Below are 16,717 nucleotides of genomic sequence, written 5' to 3'. Positions count from 1 at the left end.
CGAATTTAATCGACGAATATGTACCTAGAAATTACAACTAGGATAGAGGAATTGAAGGTGATAATAGGTTTTATGTTGATCGATTGTGATGTTTATACAAAGAATACGATGTGATTATTTAAAGCCTACAATTGATGATTACAAATGGATGATACAACAAACGATCTGTTTGAATGATTATCTCTCAGCTCTTAATTACTGTAATACCAGTTGAGAATTCACAAGTTGATGAACTTGCCCTTTATGCTCCCTAGATTCAGGCTAGTTAGGTCGATTGACTTGTTCTTTCAACCCCTGAGGATCGGTACTCAAATTTCGATTACCGACGTTATAAATTAGCTCGCAAGTTAGGCGTATAGGGTTTATCTCCTGCGATTGGAGGTGGAAGAACACCGAATGGGCTTTACATTATCCACACTTGTAAGGGGTCCTGGAGGCGAAAAATTTTCATTATTTGGTGAAGGTCCCACTCGTGGAACATTTTGATTTGACATGTTATTATGGTAGATGGCTTGATTATTCCCATTAACTGGATTAACTTGATTGGAATTTTCAAGCCTTTGTAAAATCCTTGCCGGTGGTAGGATTACTTGACCTAAATTATTTCCACGATTTAATTGACCATAGGTTGGAGGAATATTCCCAAAAACCGCCGTATTCGGATGGATCGGTGTGGACTGATTCGATGCGCCGGGTTTCGAGATGACATCATTGATCGCATTGATGGTCATCGACCTAATCACATAGGAGATGTGTTTCACCATCTCATTTTGTTGTTCCTCCAACAGCTTCTTCACGGTAACCCCCAAAATGGGGTTTGGTGTTAATTCCTTCGCCTACTCCTCCTTAAGGTGCCGTGGGATTTCAGCGTTGCCCCCCCTTGGCTTGGCTGCTATATTGCTGGAGCTACTGAGATTTTGGACTGGGTAACCCTATCACCGAACTGTCACCCGTAATATGATCATTCTCTAGATGATTCCTCATTTTCGGCTTTGTTAATACTCAAATCGAACCACATATCGTGCCATGGGTATGCCAAATTCATCGGAATTTGATCGACAACAAAATATTATTCAGCGAAATTCATTCTTTGGTTTTGACTAACAGGAGGCGGGCTCTGTGGCGGTTTAAGATATGAGTTGTATGAATGGAAATACAAGAAACAGATACACTTCAACAGAATTGAATCAATGATGGACCCCTATGACATAAAAGGCTTTGCTGGATGTTATCAACCACAAAGTGCCATGACATAAAGATACAACGCTGGTTAATTGACGACGATGTTTCTGAAAATTATGACTAGGATGCATGAATTGAAAAAGATATTTGATGATAACATTTATAAAAGATAGCAGTTTCTTGTTAATTGATTGGTTGAGAGATTTACAAAGAGTATGATGTGACTATTTTAAAGCCTATGATAGACGGTTACAAACCGATATTACATAATTCAAATAAGCATATAACTTGGCGGTCTCCTATTATCTAGCGGCACTTCTCTAAAAGAGCAAGCGAGGGTAGCTATGATCGGTAATTGTCCTTTATAATTGTAATTTTTGTAAATGACAAATCAATAACCATCCTTCATGTGAATATAACTTACTTTCAAATCCATAAGGTTCAATATCTGATCGTCTAACTTTCCATGAGAAATCATAATCAACCCGAATCTATCGTGAATTTATTTCTCGTTCATAGTAATTGATCTTCATAATGATAAGGTAGTCCGCAAACCCAAGGGCCCCATCAGTGAATAATTGTGCTCGGATGTGGTAATTTTCCTTAATCGGTAGCAACGTTGGCAATCTCGTAGTCAATAATATTTCCTAAATGCTCGTAAGTGACTCTCTCACAAATTATCTAACTACTGAAATTGTTTTCCCTTTGATCTCAAAGTTCAAATTGCATACAAGACCAATCCAATAAGTTGTGTACGACATAATTTCTTCGGACGAGAAATCAAAATTAGAGTACAAAATTAAAAGTACCACATACCTAAATAGTATGCAGCATGTCCAGAGTCATTAGATTAGTTCGGAAAGATCGCTATTTTCGATCGCAAGGCGTCATTGACTATATCGCACACCATGTGCAGCTGACAACATGTTGCGTGACAACCACCGAATATTTTTCTCCAGTAGTCAATCATGAACTCCGTTCAAAGAAACTCAACAAGCCTCAACGTGCCATTGGTGATCCACAAAAAAAAAAAAAAATTATGCAATTTAAGATGGATATTCATGTGAATATATTGAAACCATCGTCGCGTTATACTGGAAAAGAGAGAAAATAGATAGATCTATGCTAACCCTGATGATTCAAAACATCAATGAGCTCTTCCACATGAAGTCTCCGCAGATCAAAACAAGGAGACTTACATCTCGTCCTACCGACACAAATAAATCCTTTGCAGACACTAGAATCGTTTAGCTGGCATGTGGTTACGGCTTTGGCTTTGGGGGAGTTATTTTGGGTTTTTCTGCTGAAAAAATGAAATGGCTGGAATGATTTGCATTGAGCATTCTGTCACTGAACCACACAGCTGCAAAATATGGAAGCAAGAAAGGTCACGGTCCAGCACGTCACACCTCACACGATACGAGGAATAGAATAATTGCCATCCTATGCATTACTCGGTCGTAGAACAGTGAAGGCCTAAGTGAAATATGAACGAAGTTCTCAACGAGTAAAAGCAGATATAGGATGTTAACATGTCGACAGAAGGCCAATAACGACCTTCAGCAAATAAGGTAAAAGAACATCAATGGGCATCTGTCCGACGATGCTCTCATTTTTATGTAAAATGAATGATTTAAGGAAAAATCAAAATTTATGTGTCAATAATGTACACTGACAAATAGTTTTGAAATATAATTTTGAGTAGTCCCTCCATTATATAGAAGATATTTAACTAATTTGCCTCTCCTAGCTAAATTACATGCAGTCGCTTGGTAAAATATAGGCAAAATGACACAAATGATCTCTAAACTTTGACCCAATATGCAGTGTAATCCTTGAAGTTTTAATTTAACCAATATGATTCTTGAATTTTAACCCAATGTGTAATGTGGTCACTGAACTTTTGAAATACGTTCAACTTAATCCCCGAACTTAAATCAATGAAAGGACTATATTGAACATCTTCCTATAGTTCGGGGACTAAGTTGAACATGTTCCAAAAGTTCGGGGCTAAGTTGAACGTGTTTCAAAAGTTCGGGGACTATATTACACATTGGGTTCCATATTGCACAATGGGTTAAAGTTCAAGAACCACATTGATAAAATTAAAAATTTAGGGACTACATTGCATATTTAGTCAAAGTTCAGGAATCATTTGTGTCATTATCTCCAAAATGTATGACCAAAAATTAGCTGGAGTCAATGCTAGGGGAACATCGTCACCAATTGCAAAAAGTTAGGGGGCAAATCGTAAAAATTGAGAACTTGACAATGGAATCCTCCCTCGTTGATGATGATGGAGAAGGTTGCCCGGGAAGAATTTTTGTGCATGACCTAAGCATGTGAACATCCATCTTTGCCCTTTCCACACCTTGGGCCCAATGTTAATGTCAATGGGAGATAAATAGAAGAAAAAAAATCGAAAACGAAAGGCAAAAAGAGGGTGGAAGGTAACAAATTAATATTCTTTTGTCCAACAGCGTCCCCTCATAACACCTTGCTGGAGCTGGATAATGAGAGGAGGGAAAATTATCTTCGCTTGATGCGCTCGGGAGATTCCTCTCTAAAAATTATGTGAAATGAAAAACAAGATCGCCAGTGAAAGATGTTTGATAGATGAGATATTTTCTTCCGAAGGTTTGCTCTCTCAAAGTTCTTGCAACACGATAAGTAAGAGGAATTGTGCTCTAATAGCTTGATTCCATGTGTATCTCTCATTATCTGCTATGGCATGAGCCTCAACACAGGTTTCAACGCCACATCTCCATCGACCACCACCATCAATCACCTCTATGGTGGATTTTCTTTGATGTGTCTTGTTAGGAGCAAATGCGATTTGATTAATTTTTAATGGAAGGCGTATGTAAAATGCTATGTTAATCATCTAACTCTTTGCCTAATGCATGAGGGAATCATGTGAAAAAGAAAGGGCACGGGAGGAATTTCACTTGGGATAAAAATATGTCATGCATGCATGTGACAAGGGCCGAGGTTTTCGTGCCCCAACTGGTTGAGCAGATAGCAGAGATGATCTCCAAAATTTGTTGTGTCTTGGTCCCCTAGGGTTTGTCTAGGGTTTTCTACTATATTCTAGAAGATTCTCGGGGACGGGCGAGACGGTAATTTGCCTAGAGTTCTGGAACCTTCCTACTGAATGTCAATAGTTGGGAAAACGAAAGGTGCGATCTAGACTGTTAGATGAGAGTTAGATGTACGGTTGTAATCTAAGGCCTCGTACTATATAAACGGTGTACTCCTTCTCATTTGATATCCACAAATCAATATCACAAAGCATTCCTTCCAAAATCTCTCTCTACGAAGACAAAAAGCTTAGCTCGGGCACTCCAACAATACAAAGAAGTTCGAGTCGCCGCACGGGTTGATCATAAACTCCCGGCCCGTGAGACATGCACTTAGCTGAGAGATTGAAGCCAACCTTCCCCAATAACAATGAAAGGAACATTAGGAGTCAAGAGAAGGTTATATGTAGGAGTTGCAGAAGTTTTTCTTTTTTTTTTGCTACTTTTGGAACCCTATCATCTTTAGGGAACCATCTGAGAAGAAATCCCTTCCAGACGTTGGCGCAAAAAAAAAAAAAAAAAAAAGCTAGAAAGAAATACAGGGACCTTGATCCTCTAGTTTCTGCAAGGGCACACGTAACATCATGATCAACTTCAACCCATTTGCCAAGACAACCTTGATTGAGAATAGGCACAATGTGGCAATCATAATTTCGCTAGCCACGGCGACAAGCATGCTTCTGGACAAGCAAATCCTCTCGGGCAAGAGCATCCGCATTTGCCGGGCAGAAACCTAGCAGCTATGCAGGTGTCCTTCCGAGCCAGCATGGTCACTGAATTGAATCTGAACAACGTTACCGACTTGGACGTCGACCTACTATCGACGACAAGCAGGGAGTGTTTGTTGTCAAAACCAGCAGGGCAAATCGGTTTAACAGGATGCAGGACATTAATTTTGGATTAAAGTTAGGTCTTTGTGATCATTTGTGATTTCTGATTTTTCTGATTTCTCTATGTGGGGCAATAGTGGAGGTTAAGGAAGCGGTGAGAAGGCTAGGCGACAAGTTTCGTGGCATGCACATTCAACCGCACGAAGATGAGTGAAAGGTTCTGCGATCGCGATTCCATTCAATGTGTGCATGTAAAAATGTTAGGCTTTTCCTTCCGTTGAGTTTCTAGAATGAAATAAGCGTGAAAATTCATCGGCATCGTCGAAACTTGCGTCAAGCTTTCACGGGCGTAACAATGGTGATTTCCATGCACAATCCAAAAGACGTGATCTGTTTTGATCTCGCAATCTCTTCTCCTTCGCAGTTTTCTTCAGCGCTTGATTGTTTTGGTCTACCTCGAATCAATTCCTTCTTCATTCCATTGTTTTGATGTGTTTTATTATGGAACTTTGCATTGTAGTAGGATGATATTGAGTTGTTGTGCGTGCTCAGTTGTTTCACCGATCTTTTTTTTCCCCTATTGTTGATTTGGTTTAGGACCATAGACAACCTCCTTCATTTTTTCCAGCATTTTGAAGTTTTAGATGTTTCCCATGTTCGTCGACGGGTGTACAGATGATGAGTTGCAGTTCCGAATTTGTCTGAACGCAAGTATTTTGTGTTACTTTAGCAAACAATGAAAGAGTTGATCTCGGTTAGTTCGCATACGATGAAATATCATGATTTCTGATCCCTTCCAAATTTCTATGGTGAATGAGGCGTATCGTTTTTTCGGGTGAAGATTGACATAGCCCCAGTCCTTGAGATGAGTTTTCCCATCATTCCGGCTTTCTTCTCGTTCCCTCGCTAATCATTTTGACATAGCCCCAGTCCTTAAGGAGCTGGAAGAGAGAGTTGTCGCGGTCAAACATCCTGAGATAGGTGTGGGTCACGAAGCGTTATTCCAATGCCCGCCTCACGCCTCAAAAGTACTATGAAAGAAAGACTCCAAATTCTAAGAAGCTATATGGTAACGCAAGAGCGGGACAAAAGTCGACCACCCCAAGGGCTGATGCCATGTGGAGGACGACCGACGCTGATTGAGATTGGTGCGGACTGAGCAGTTTTCTGGAGAAAGATTGAACCTCGAGTTATCTAATTGAACCTCGAGTTATCTTGGAAATATGCTTCCCATTGATGTGACTTACTTTCTTATGCCAAAGAAAGTATATGCGTGTATTGTTAACTCCTTTTTTTAATGAAATCACAAAAATTTCTCTCTCATCTCTTCATTTTTCAATTTCACCTTCATTTAAAAAAATTAAACAATCAATAATGCTATAATTTCCTTACTATTTGTCTCGCGTTCCTCTTCCTTTTCTCATTCTTTTCCCAGGACAAAAGCTTCGTGCCATTTCCACTACAAACAAACGATGGCGAAGGAACTTCTCATTAGAGGCTAACCTTGGTGGTAGAAAACTTCATCTTTCTTCCCCTCATCCATTCGAGCATATGCATGTAGCTTAAGTTTAACCTGACGGAGAATCGAATCAAACTTCCTTTGTCTCCGTTCACCAAAAGCGCTAGATTCAATGTATTTAAAAACAGATCCGACTGTACGAAATTTCAAAACAGTTTGATGGTCCGCAATTTTTTTTTTTCTAATAAACAATTAGTCCTTTGGGGAAAATTCTAACTTATCTTATCCCTTGTTTCTTTTTCTGGTCTATTGATGAGAAATTTATAAAGAGGCCGATAGCCAATTTTGTCAATTCAGTCATAAACCTTTTAAGGTTTTTCAGTGTACTCCTTCCATACAATTGTTGCTAAAAATTCCCGAATTGGTGGTTCAGTTAGCATAGCCATCTACGTGGCACAGTGGCGTTGATGTGAACAATTTTATTAAATTTTTGCAAGTTTCTAAATTATTATGTTTTTTCTTTTCTTGCTTTTCATTTCCTTTTCTCCCTTTTCTTTTCCCTTTCGCTTGTGGTCAGTCGCCCATTTCGCCTATGTTCGGCGACTAGGCATAGGTGAGGATTGCCCTCGCCCGGGTGAGGGCGTCGCGGCACTCGCCGACCACCCCTTACCCTTCCCATGATCAGCTAGGATTGACCACAAGCGAAAAGAAAACTAAAGGAAAAAATATTCAAAAAATTACAAAAATCGTTCATCGCAGTGTCGACCGTGCCACATAAGACGACTAGTGTTCACGTGTGATTTTCGACTAAAATTAGCCAGAGAAACTGTATTGGAGAATCCATAAGAGGTTTAAAATTAAATTGGCCAAATTAAAATGCTTATGAATGAATTGGCCGCCGTATAAAAGGTTTGGGACTTTTAGAACAATTTCCTAGGAAGCGGCCATGAATGGAAGAAAAGGAAACTTTAGTTCTCGAGGGGAATTGAATAAACCAAAACTGTCAGCTTAAAGTTAACTACATGCCATTACTTTATTAAAGACAAAAAATGGAAATGCGTGAAGTAGTTGAAGCCTTAAAGTGGCTATTATTTTGTTTGGCTCATCAATTATCCTAACATCAATCCATCGCTTCAACGGAACCGAAGTTTTTATTGCCAGATATGTCCATCCGAAGTAATTTATTTCACTTCTCAAAGACCCTTTTGGACTTGCATGTCGCTGCTGCTACAGTAGCTTTTTATCGCCAAATCAACGAGCAGGACCATACAAAATCTCTCTAGAAGCCTATCCGCATGAGAGCTATGCTACCATAATAATTTTAGGGCCACAGTGAATAGTGATATCAATTTTCATTTCAGTTGCAGCTTCAAGGATGTTAGAACTCAGAGGGGAGTCAATGGGCCAGATTGGGCCGGTATCATAAAGACCTGCCCGACCCAAAACTAAACGACACCGAGCTGGACCCGGCCCTATACCCGAATGATATATGTTCAAGGTCTTTGGGTCGTTTCAGGTCAAGCCGGTACAGATTGTGGTTGGTTTTTTCTTTTTAGTTGAATCTGAATGTCAGTGTTGACTTGCAATGACGTAAGAAAGTAGGAAAAGTTCGAAATGCCAATTGCCATTCTTCATCCAACAGAAGCACCAAATCTTGGATCTCCCCAGGACATGACAACACTAAATGAAAGCAGCTTGTGCCCATCTTATGAAGTTGGGTGATTCCTACAACGATTTCACCATAGATCTATGGGAAATAACATGGTGAAATATCGTTGCAATATTTGGACATCGCGGAACTCCTTTGTAATGTTGGTTTTCCTTTGTTTTCATACGGCTAGCCTTTTTTTCCCTATGTAGTAAACTTTGTCATGCGTCTATTAAATACTATTTCTACTGTGTCGTGAGTTATGGCCTAGCATGTCTATTAGTGATGGTGGACCAGATGAAACATGTGTAGTACTACTGAAAATCTGTTCCATAGCGATAACATAGATCGACTCTCCTCTGATAGATCATGTATGATCTTATAGTGGTGCTTTGAGCTTTATCTGAAAGATGTGAAGAAAATGTAATCTAAATTTCTTGCTTCTTCTTTGTATGGCAATCATATAATTTTATTTATTGTGGCGTTTGAGCTCCAAAGCCACTGGTTGGGCATCCTAGCTCTGTTCACCGCGATGGTTATTGCACAAGTATAATTGTGCTGAACAAATCAAGATTAAGGCTATTTAAATCTCATTCTTTTCAAACCACAAAGCCCCTAGAAAATAAAAAAAAAATTCAAGAATATATAATATTTTGACTGAATGTTCTATCTTTACTTTTCCAATCTTTATATTTCCTATACTTCCCACTAATTTGACTGAATTTCATATTTTGAGCTCATTGACGTGATTTACCGGATCTTCAATATCCAATTTAAGATTGGACTGTAACCGTAACTACATTTGGCCGTCCGGATTCGAGTCAGAAAATAATTGGATATGATTGAATAAGAAATTCAAGGATTTTATCATATCCTACTGTTTGGTGAACTGCGGATTTAAGACATCTTGGGAATCAACAAGTGGAGGTTACTTTTTTCAGTTTTTCTCCATACCATATGTGGAGGATGCATTGCCAATCAATCACAGCCGAACCCGATCAGACCTCTGCTTTCATACTTGTACAACTACCATCCAATTCCAGTATTCATTTTCAATGAAAACTGATCTTGATCTTTAATCTTTGTTCTGTTTTCCGAAAAAGGACATGCCAAACTATCCTGGTATATTCTCTTTTGTGGAAAATTAAAAATCTCGAAAGTTGGTTCTGTTCTTTTCATTTAATGGACACATATTTTGTTATTCCCTGATCTCCATCAGCACACTGTTCACACTCACCTCAGGGCTTTTCTTACCCATCTCTCTTTCTCACATTATATCTAGATGGTGACGGCAAATTCACTGATGAATTTCATCGAAAGGGCTCCGCACTGCTCGATCACTGCGTCGAAGCCTCGCCGGAAAAAAGGGGTGAAGAAGGTTTAAAGTGGACCATCGCGAACTTGGTCTCTCTCTATTTCTGAGCGGCGGATCTGTGTGACCATCCTCGACTCACCATTTGTGATTGTGAATGTGCTTCTTGCCTGCCATGCCTCACCGTGGGAGAGCAACAAACATGGCACGCGGGGTATCGATTGTGTGCAAGTAATTGCCACGAGAATTACACGACAAAGGCGGCCTTTCTGACGTATTATATTCACAATCAGAAAAATATTTTCCTTGTACTTTCACATTAAGAAAAGATTTTGCGTTGAAAACCCATTGACCTGGGCTACGCAGCCCAGAAATTACAGTTCATTCTTCCTAGATAACGCGCATTAGAGTTCAGCTATAAGAGGGAAGGACAGAGAGGAAGTCGAAAGAGAATACGAACAGGTTTCGCTAGTTCATCGCGCAGTCGCGTTTTTTATATTCGGATACTAGAAGTGGATTTATCTGTGCGGTCGAAAGCTCCCGGGGCAATGCCGGCGATGCTGGCAGTCACCTTGGAACATGTCCCGGATGAATATTTCGGCCAGGTATGTTCGCTCGCTCTTCCTCCTGTTTTTTTTTTTTTTTTCTTTTGCGGTTGATCCTTTGTTGTTTTGGATTGTTCTATGATCAACATACGCCTGCATGTGCTTTTGGATCTAGATTTTAGCCCTTTTTTTTTTATCCTCTTGCTGCCGCTGCTGTCTGATGTTCATCTCGATAAGTCCTCTTCCCAAGGCTTGTGCTTGCAGTGAATTTCATGTCCAAATGTTTGTCGCTCCAACTTCGTCGCCTGTTTCCTAAGTGATTCTTCTGATATTGCTTCCCCTGGATAGCTGCCTCGTTCCAATGCGATCTCGCCAATTTCATGGGTTTTATTATTTGAGTCACTGCCCTGTTCACGGGAGTCTGTTTTTGAGTCTGCTCCCTCCAATGTGTTCAGCTTAGCATTATATTTAGCACATGATTGGTTGAAATGTTTGCGCAATGTTCCTCTCAAAATATTTGAATTGGATAGTCTTATTTGTCTATTTTTCACATCAGAAAAATTACACCTTTCGTTAAAATATATATTAATCTTTTTCATTGCAAGCGTCAGACGTGAATCCATCCTAAGCAAGGATTACTCCTTGAAGAGTTCAGTTACGAAATGAAACGACTCTGGTTAAAGGGATGATAGATCTGAACAGTGCAATTTCTTGGATACTGTTTATATTCTTGTTCCCAGGAGCACGTACCAGTTGATGTAGTTTTCAAACTACTGCAATCTTCAAGAGAGGGTCTGTCGACTGAAGAAGCACGGAGGAGGTTCCAAATTTTAGGGCCAACCAAGCTATTTGAGGACGAGGTATCTCTTCTTACATGAAGCACATCTTCTCCCTTTTGGAAAAATTATGACTTCTTTTGCCAGAAAACGACTGACTCTTATTCGTTGCTCTTCACCTGAAACAGGAAAGTAAGGTGCTGAAATTCTTAGGATTCATGTGGAATCCAATTTCTTGGGTCATTGAAATGGCTGCCATCATGGCTGTTGTTTTGACCAGTGGAGAGGTAACTTCTATCCCTGCTAACTTCTACTGGCAAAACACGCACAAACACACGTGTGCACATCATCCATAAACAATGACTGAAAACAAAGAAAAGATGCACATGACTGAAATCTATGTCATGCAGGGTCAACTACCAGATTGGCAGGATTTTACAGGCATAATAGCCTTGCTTATCATCAATTCCACTATCAGCTTCATTGAGGAAAATAATGCAGGCAATGCTATAGCAGCACTAACGGCAAGCCTAACACCCAAAACAAAGGTCACTCACTACCTATAAGTTGCTCAGTCCAATGTTTAGTGAGCTTAAATGTATAGGGAGCATATCGAAACTGAATCTTTTTGTTTGCTTAACTAAATTTTGAAGGTTCTTAGAGATGGAAAATGGAGCGTGCAAGAAGCAGAAATTCTGCTTCCTGGAGATGTAATCAGTATCAAGCTTGGAGATATCATCCCAGCAGATGCCTGCTCTTGGAGGGCGACCCTCTTAAAATTGACGAATCTGCTCTAACGGGTGAACTACTGCCGGTAACCAAGATGCCTGGAGATAAAGTTTTCTCTGGGTCGACCTGCGTGCAAGGGGAACTAGAGGCTGTCGTCCTTGCTACCGGGGTTTATAACTTCTTCAGCGAGACTGATCGCCATGATGATCGCACCGACCAAGTGAGGCGTCACCAGGTTGATAGCACCAACCAAGTGGGGCACGTCCGAGAGGTACTTGTCTGAGAGTTAGTAATATCTTGACTGAGTGAGCCACGATGTAAACATGACAAACATTAAAATATAACGATCATGCCATAATGAGTGATAAAAAGTGCTAGTTGTGAAGGGATTGCACAGAATGTTGCATGATCTTTTAAAATTAAAGTGCTCTTTGCTCATTGTCTTTGTTTTTTAGATTGTATGAAATTGGGATGATGACTCCCATAATACTAGATTCTGGAGGCAAAGTCATGACTACAATGTTATCATAGGCCATGACCAATTAAGAAGCACATCATGTTTCAAATTTTCCATTTCTGACGTGTGACCAATGGTGACAATTTAAATCAGGTACTGATGGCCATCGGGAACTTTTGCATATGTTCAATTGCTTTGGGAATAATTGTAGAGATATTCGTCATGTACCCAATTCAGGGCCGCAAGTACAGGGATGGCATTGACAACCTGTTGGTTCTCCTTATTGGAGGAATTCCGATTGCCATGCCAACAGTCTTGTCAGTGACAATGGCTATTGGATCACGCCGGCTGTCTGAACAAGGTGCCATTACCAAGAGGACGACAGCCATCGAAGAGATGGCTGGGATGGATGTCCTCTGCAGTGCCAAGACTGGGACTCTAACACTCAACAAGCTTACGGTGGACAAGAACCTGATTGAGGTTAGTACTGGAAACAGAAGCTATGATAATTGAACAGACTGCAAATATCCGATATTCAGCACCGATCCTTGAGTTACAAATGTGAGGTTCGAGATACTGAGTGATTCTCAAGCTCTTGTTATTTTACATTTGTTATGAAAATCAACCATCAGGTGTTTGCAGAGGATGTAGACAAGGACGGGTTAATATTGCTCGCCGCTAGAGCTTCGCGGGTTGAGAATCAGGATGCAATTGATGCCTGTATTGTTGGAATGTTAGCTGATCCCAAGAAGGTATTTAACTTTACGGATATAAGCTTATCAAACTTTGCTTTGCATTGCCAGAGCTCATCAGACATGTCGGTGTCCTGTCATCATTTCAATGATCTTCTGCCACATGGTCTAGATCTGCTTTTCCCGGAGCATCGTGTGATCTTTTGCATCATGAGAATTCCCAAAAGCCAAAGAAGAGCAAAAAGGAAATCGAAAAAATTCATAGATTTGGCTTATTTTATTGAAAATAGCAAGGGAAACGAAAAATTTCAGCTACGTGCCTGATTATATTGGTATTGAGCGATTGAACCAACATACTGTTTTGGACAAAAGGATCAACTGCATATAGTAGTATCCCATCTTGGAAAGGATTCATCTCAGTTTGAAAAAATTGGTAGCAAATCTTACTTTCGTTGTTCCAGATTACTGAAGGGCGTCTTAGTGTCTATTCTAGTTTTGACATGAGATAAGTGCTCTTGTTGGTCATGAATGCTTGTGCTTGACACAGGCTAGAGCTGATATCACTGAGGTCCATTTCTTACCTTTTAATCCTGTGGACAAGCGTACTGCTATAACATACGTGGACTCCGATGGTAACTGGCATCGAATCAGCAAAGGTGCACCTGAGAAGGTATAACATTTTGCTAGCTAGGCTTCTTTATTGTTCTGAGCCAAAATTCTACTTAAGCTTTTTATTGTATCTGCTCTTCCCACTATAAATCGCCTTTTCTGGCGACTTTTTTTTGGATATTCATGATTTAAACCTGTTTTCAAACTTTTACCAGATCATAGACCTCTGCAAGGTTGGCAAAGATGTAAAGAAGAAAGTCCATGATATCATTGATAATTTTGCGGATCGTGGTCTTCGCTCCCTAGCAGTCGCTGAACAAGTGAGATTCAAGTTTACCCAAGGGATTGCTTTTAATACTATAACTATCAGTGCATGTACTTCATGGTAATAATTCTTTTTGTACGCAGACTGTTCCAGAGAAAAGCAAGGATAGCACTGGAGGACCGTGGCAATTTTTAGGCCTGTTACCTCTTTTTGATCCCATAAGGCACGATAGTGCAGAGACCATCAGGCAAGCACTTAATCTTGGAGTCAATGTGAAGATGATTACTGGAGATCAGTTAGCTATAGGCAAGGAGACAGGTCGCCGCCTAGGAATGGGGCCTAACATGTACCCCTCCTCCTCACTGCTACGCCAGCACAAGGATGAATCAATTGCTGCCCTCCCTATTGATGAGCTAATTGAGAAGGCTGATGGCTTTGCTGGCGTCTTTCCTGGTTTGAACTTGTCATATAGCACTTACTTTTGCCTGACTGACTCACATATAGAATATAATGATATAGCCGTAGGCTCCAACTTGCAAGCGACTTTATATGGAAGCTCTTATCTCATTTGATGTAACTTTCTTATCGAAGTGGCTTGAAGATACTAACTGCGCTGTGCCAAATGGACAGAGCACAAGTACGAGATTGTGAATAGGCTACAAGAAAGGAAGCACATATGCGGGATGACTGGTGATGGCGTGAATGATGCACGAGCATTAAAGAAGGCAGACATTGGAATTGCTGTAGCTGGTGCAACTGATGCTGCCCAGGATGCGTCTGACATAGTACTCACCAAGCCAGGGCTGAGTGTGATTGTCAATGCTATCTTAACAAGCAGAGCAATCTTCCAGAGAATGAAAAGCTACACCATTTATGCAGTCTCAATTACAATCCGCATTGTGCTAGGTTTTCTGTTGCTTGCTCTTATATGGAAGTATGATTTTTCTCCTTTCATGGTGTTAATCATTGCCATATTGAATGATGGAACTATCATGACCATTTCTAAAGATAGGGTGAAGCCATCTCCCGTACCTGACTCCTGGAAGCTCCGGGAGATTTTGGCTACCGGCATTGTCCTTGGAACCTACTTAGCTGTCACGACTGTCGTTTTCTTCTGGGCTGCACATAAAACGAACTTCTTCTCGGTAAGCTTATATGCCAAATTGGAAATATAATTGCCAAAGGAGTCCGGGGGGACAGATGCTTCCTTTTAGACTGCGTATGTAAATTACTTGCAGCTTGGCATTTCTGCTTTGGATCGATGTTTTAACTCGTTACTTGACTTCACAGGACAAATTTGGCGTGAGGTCAATTAATGACAATCCCCACGAGCTTACAGCAGCTGTCTACCTCCAAGTGAGTATTGTGAGCCAGGCACTCATCTTTGTTACTCGATCTCACGGCTGGTCATATGTTGAACGCCCAGGTCTCCTGCTTATGTCAGTCTTCATTGCTGCACAGCTGGTAAGGAATGAAAATGTGATGGTGATAACTGATATATTATCATTGAAGAGTAACAAGTTCATGACTCATCAATCTGGTTTATGCTTATCAGATTGCGACTCTCCTAGCTGTTTATGCAAATTGGGGTTTTGCGAGGATACAGGGCATCGGCTGGGGATGGGCTGGTGTTATCTGGCTCTACAGCATAATCTCTTATATCCCTTTAGATATTCTTAAGTTCATGATCCGGAATGCATTGAGTGGGCTAGGGATAATTTCCCTCAGAATAAGGTACTCTCTTCATCCGGCTTTTGATTTATAAGAAGTAAGTTGGCAAAAATGAACTGGTTTGCACAGAGCCGCATACAGTTTGCCTCTCTTGCAGTCTGCTATTCGTATCGTGCTCATCACTGCATACTGTTTGCCTTCCCATGCAGACGGCTTTCACAACAAAGAAAGACCGCGGAGGAGGAGAGAGACAGGCTCAACAGGCAAGGGAACAGCGCACGCTGCCCGAACTCCAGCCACCTGAAATATCCAGGGCTTTCGAAAATTGCAGAATATAAGGAAATGGGCTGGCGTTGCAAGGTAGGGACCGGAAAAACCAAATTGCATTCAACATTTTGTTTATCAGCAAATCCTGATTCCTTTTCTTTTCTGTACTTGCGCAGATTTAAAGAGCTTCAAACCCTCAAGGGGCATGTTGAATCAATGGTCTAACTTAAGGGGCTCGATATGATGACAATTCAACAACACTACACTGTTTGATTGAGGCTGGCGAAGTTTTAGCAGATGACTGAATTTTTGTAATAGGAATTGACCATAGAGATGGAAAAGGGAACTATATGGATTGTGCTATTTCCATTCTGTTTTTTTACACTAGATGCCATTAAGGTACAGGACATCAAGAAATTGCGTCAGGGTAGATCAAGGGAGAGAATTATGATGTTCTGCCAGAATGGAGTGCTGATATATTCTTCTTCTAATTTCCTCTCGTTCCCTCGCCTTTAAATATCAATTTCTCTCCAGAATCGAGCAGAGATATTCACCTCTCATCTGTGCATGATTTTTTGCTCCGTGTTTATACCATATCTGTCAATCGGTATCCAGATTTTTCCTAACCAGCAGGAGCTACTGATTTTGTAGTGTTTTCTTACATGTGATAGAATCTAAAACAATCTATTAGAGCATCCTTCAATAACGCCAACCCACCTTGAGGACATGGTACCTAACTAATTAATCACATACGGTATTTTCTGGGATTTTAAATGCGTGATAGGTAAAGTCGGATGTTATCAATCTGTGGATTCTGCATTTCTTGAAACATGAGTATGTATAGCTCGTTATCAAACTAGTTTAGAACCATTCTAATCTTCTAATCAAAAGTAGAGGCGAAGCAGGGTTGGGGTTCCGTACCTTGCCGCAGAATATCCGACATCTAGTCATATTTTGGAGAATGATTTTTTCGATTTTTTAAAGTGGTCATTCTCCTAAATTTAAGCATAAGATTTCCATTGACCAATTTTTTTAAGCGATTCAAATGCCAAAATAAGACAAATGTTTTCTCGGGATGAATCTTGGCTCGCGCTATTTCGAACTCTGGCTTCTAACAGTCTTGGCTCACACTATTTCCAACTCTAGCTCCTAACACCCCCTATCACATTGAATTGACTACATTACGGGTTGCACT

General features: G+C 40.5%; 1 pseudogene; it reads left to right on the top strand.

Moving 5' to 3' along the window:
• The first annotated feature begins 11,035 nt into the window (after positions 1-11,035).
• Positions 11,036-15,795, top strand: LOC115728146 (annotated as a pseudogene).
• Positions 15,796-16,717: the final 922 nt, after the last annotated feature.

This window comes from Rhodamnia argentea, chromosome 4 (assembly GCF_020921035.1).
Source record: "Rhodamnia argentea isolate NSW1041297 chromosome 4, ASM2092103v1, whole genome shotgun sequence".
Classification (NCBI taxonomy): domain Eukaryota; kingdom Viridiplantae; phylum Streptophyta; class Magnoliopsida; order Myrtales; family Myrtaceae; genus Rhodamnia; species Rhodamnia argentea.
This window is presented reverse-complemented; position numbering and strand designations above follow the sequence as displayed.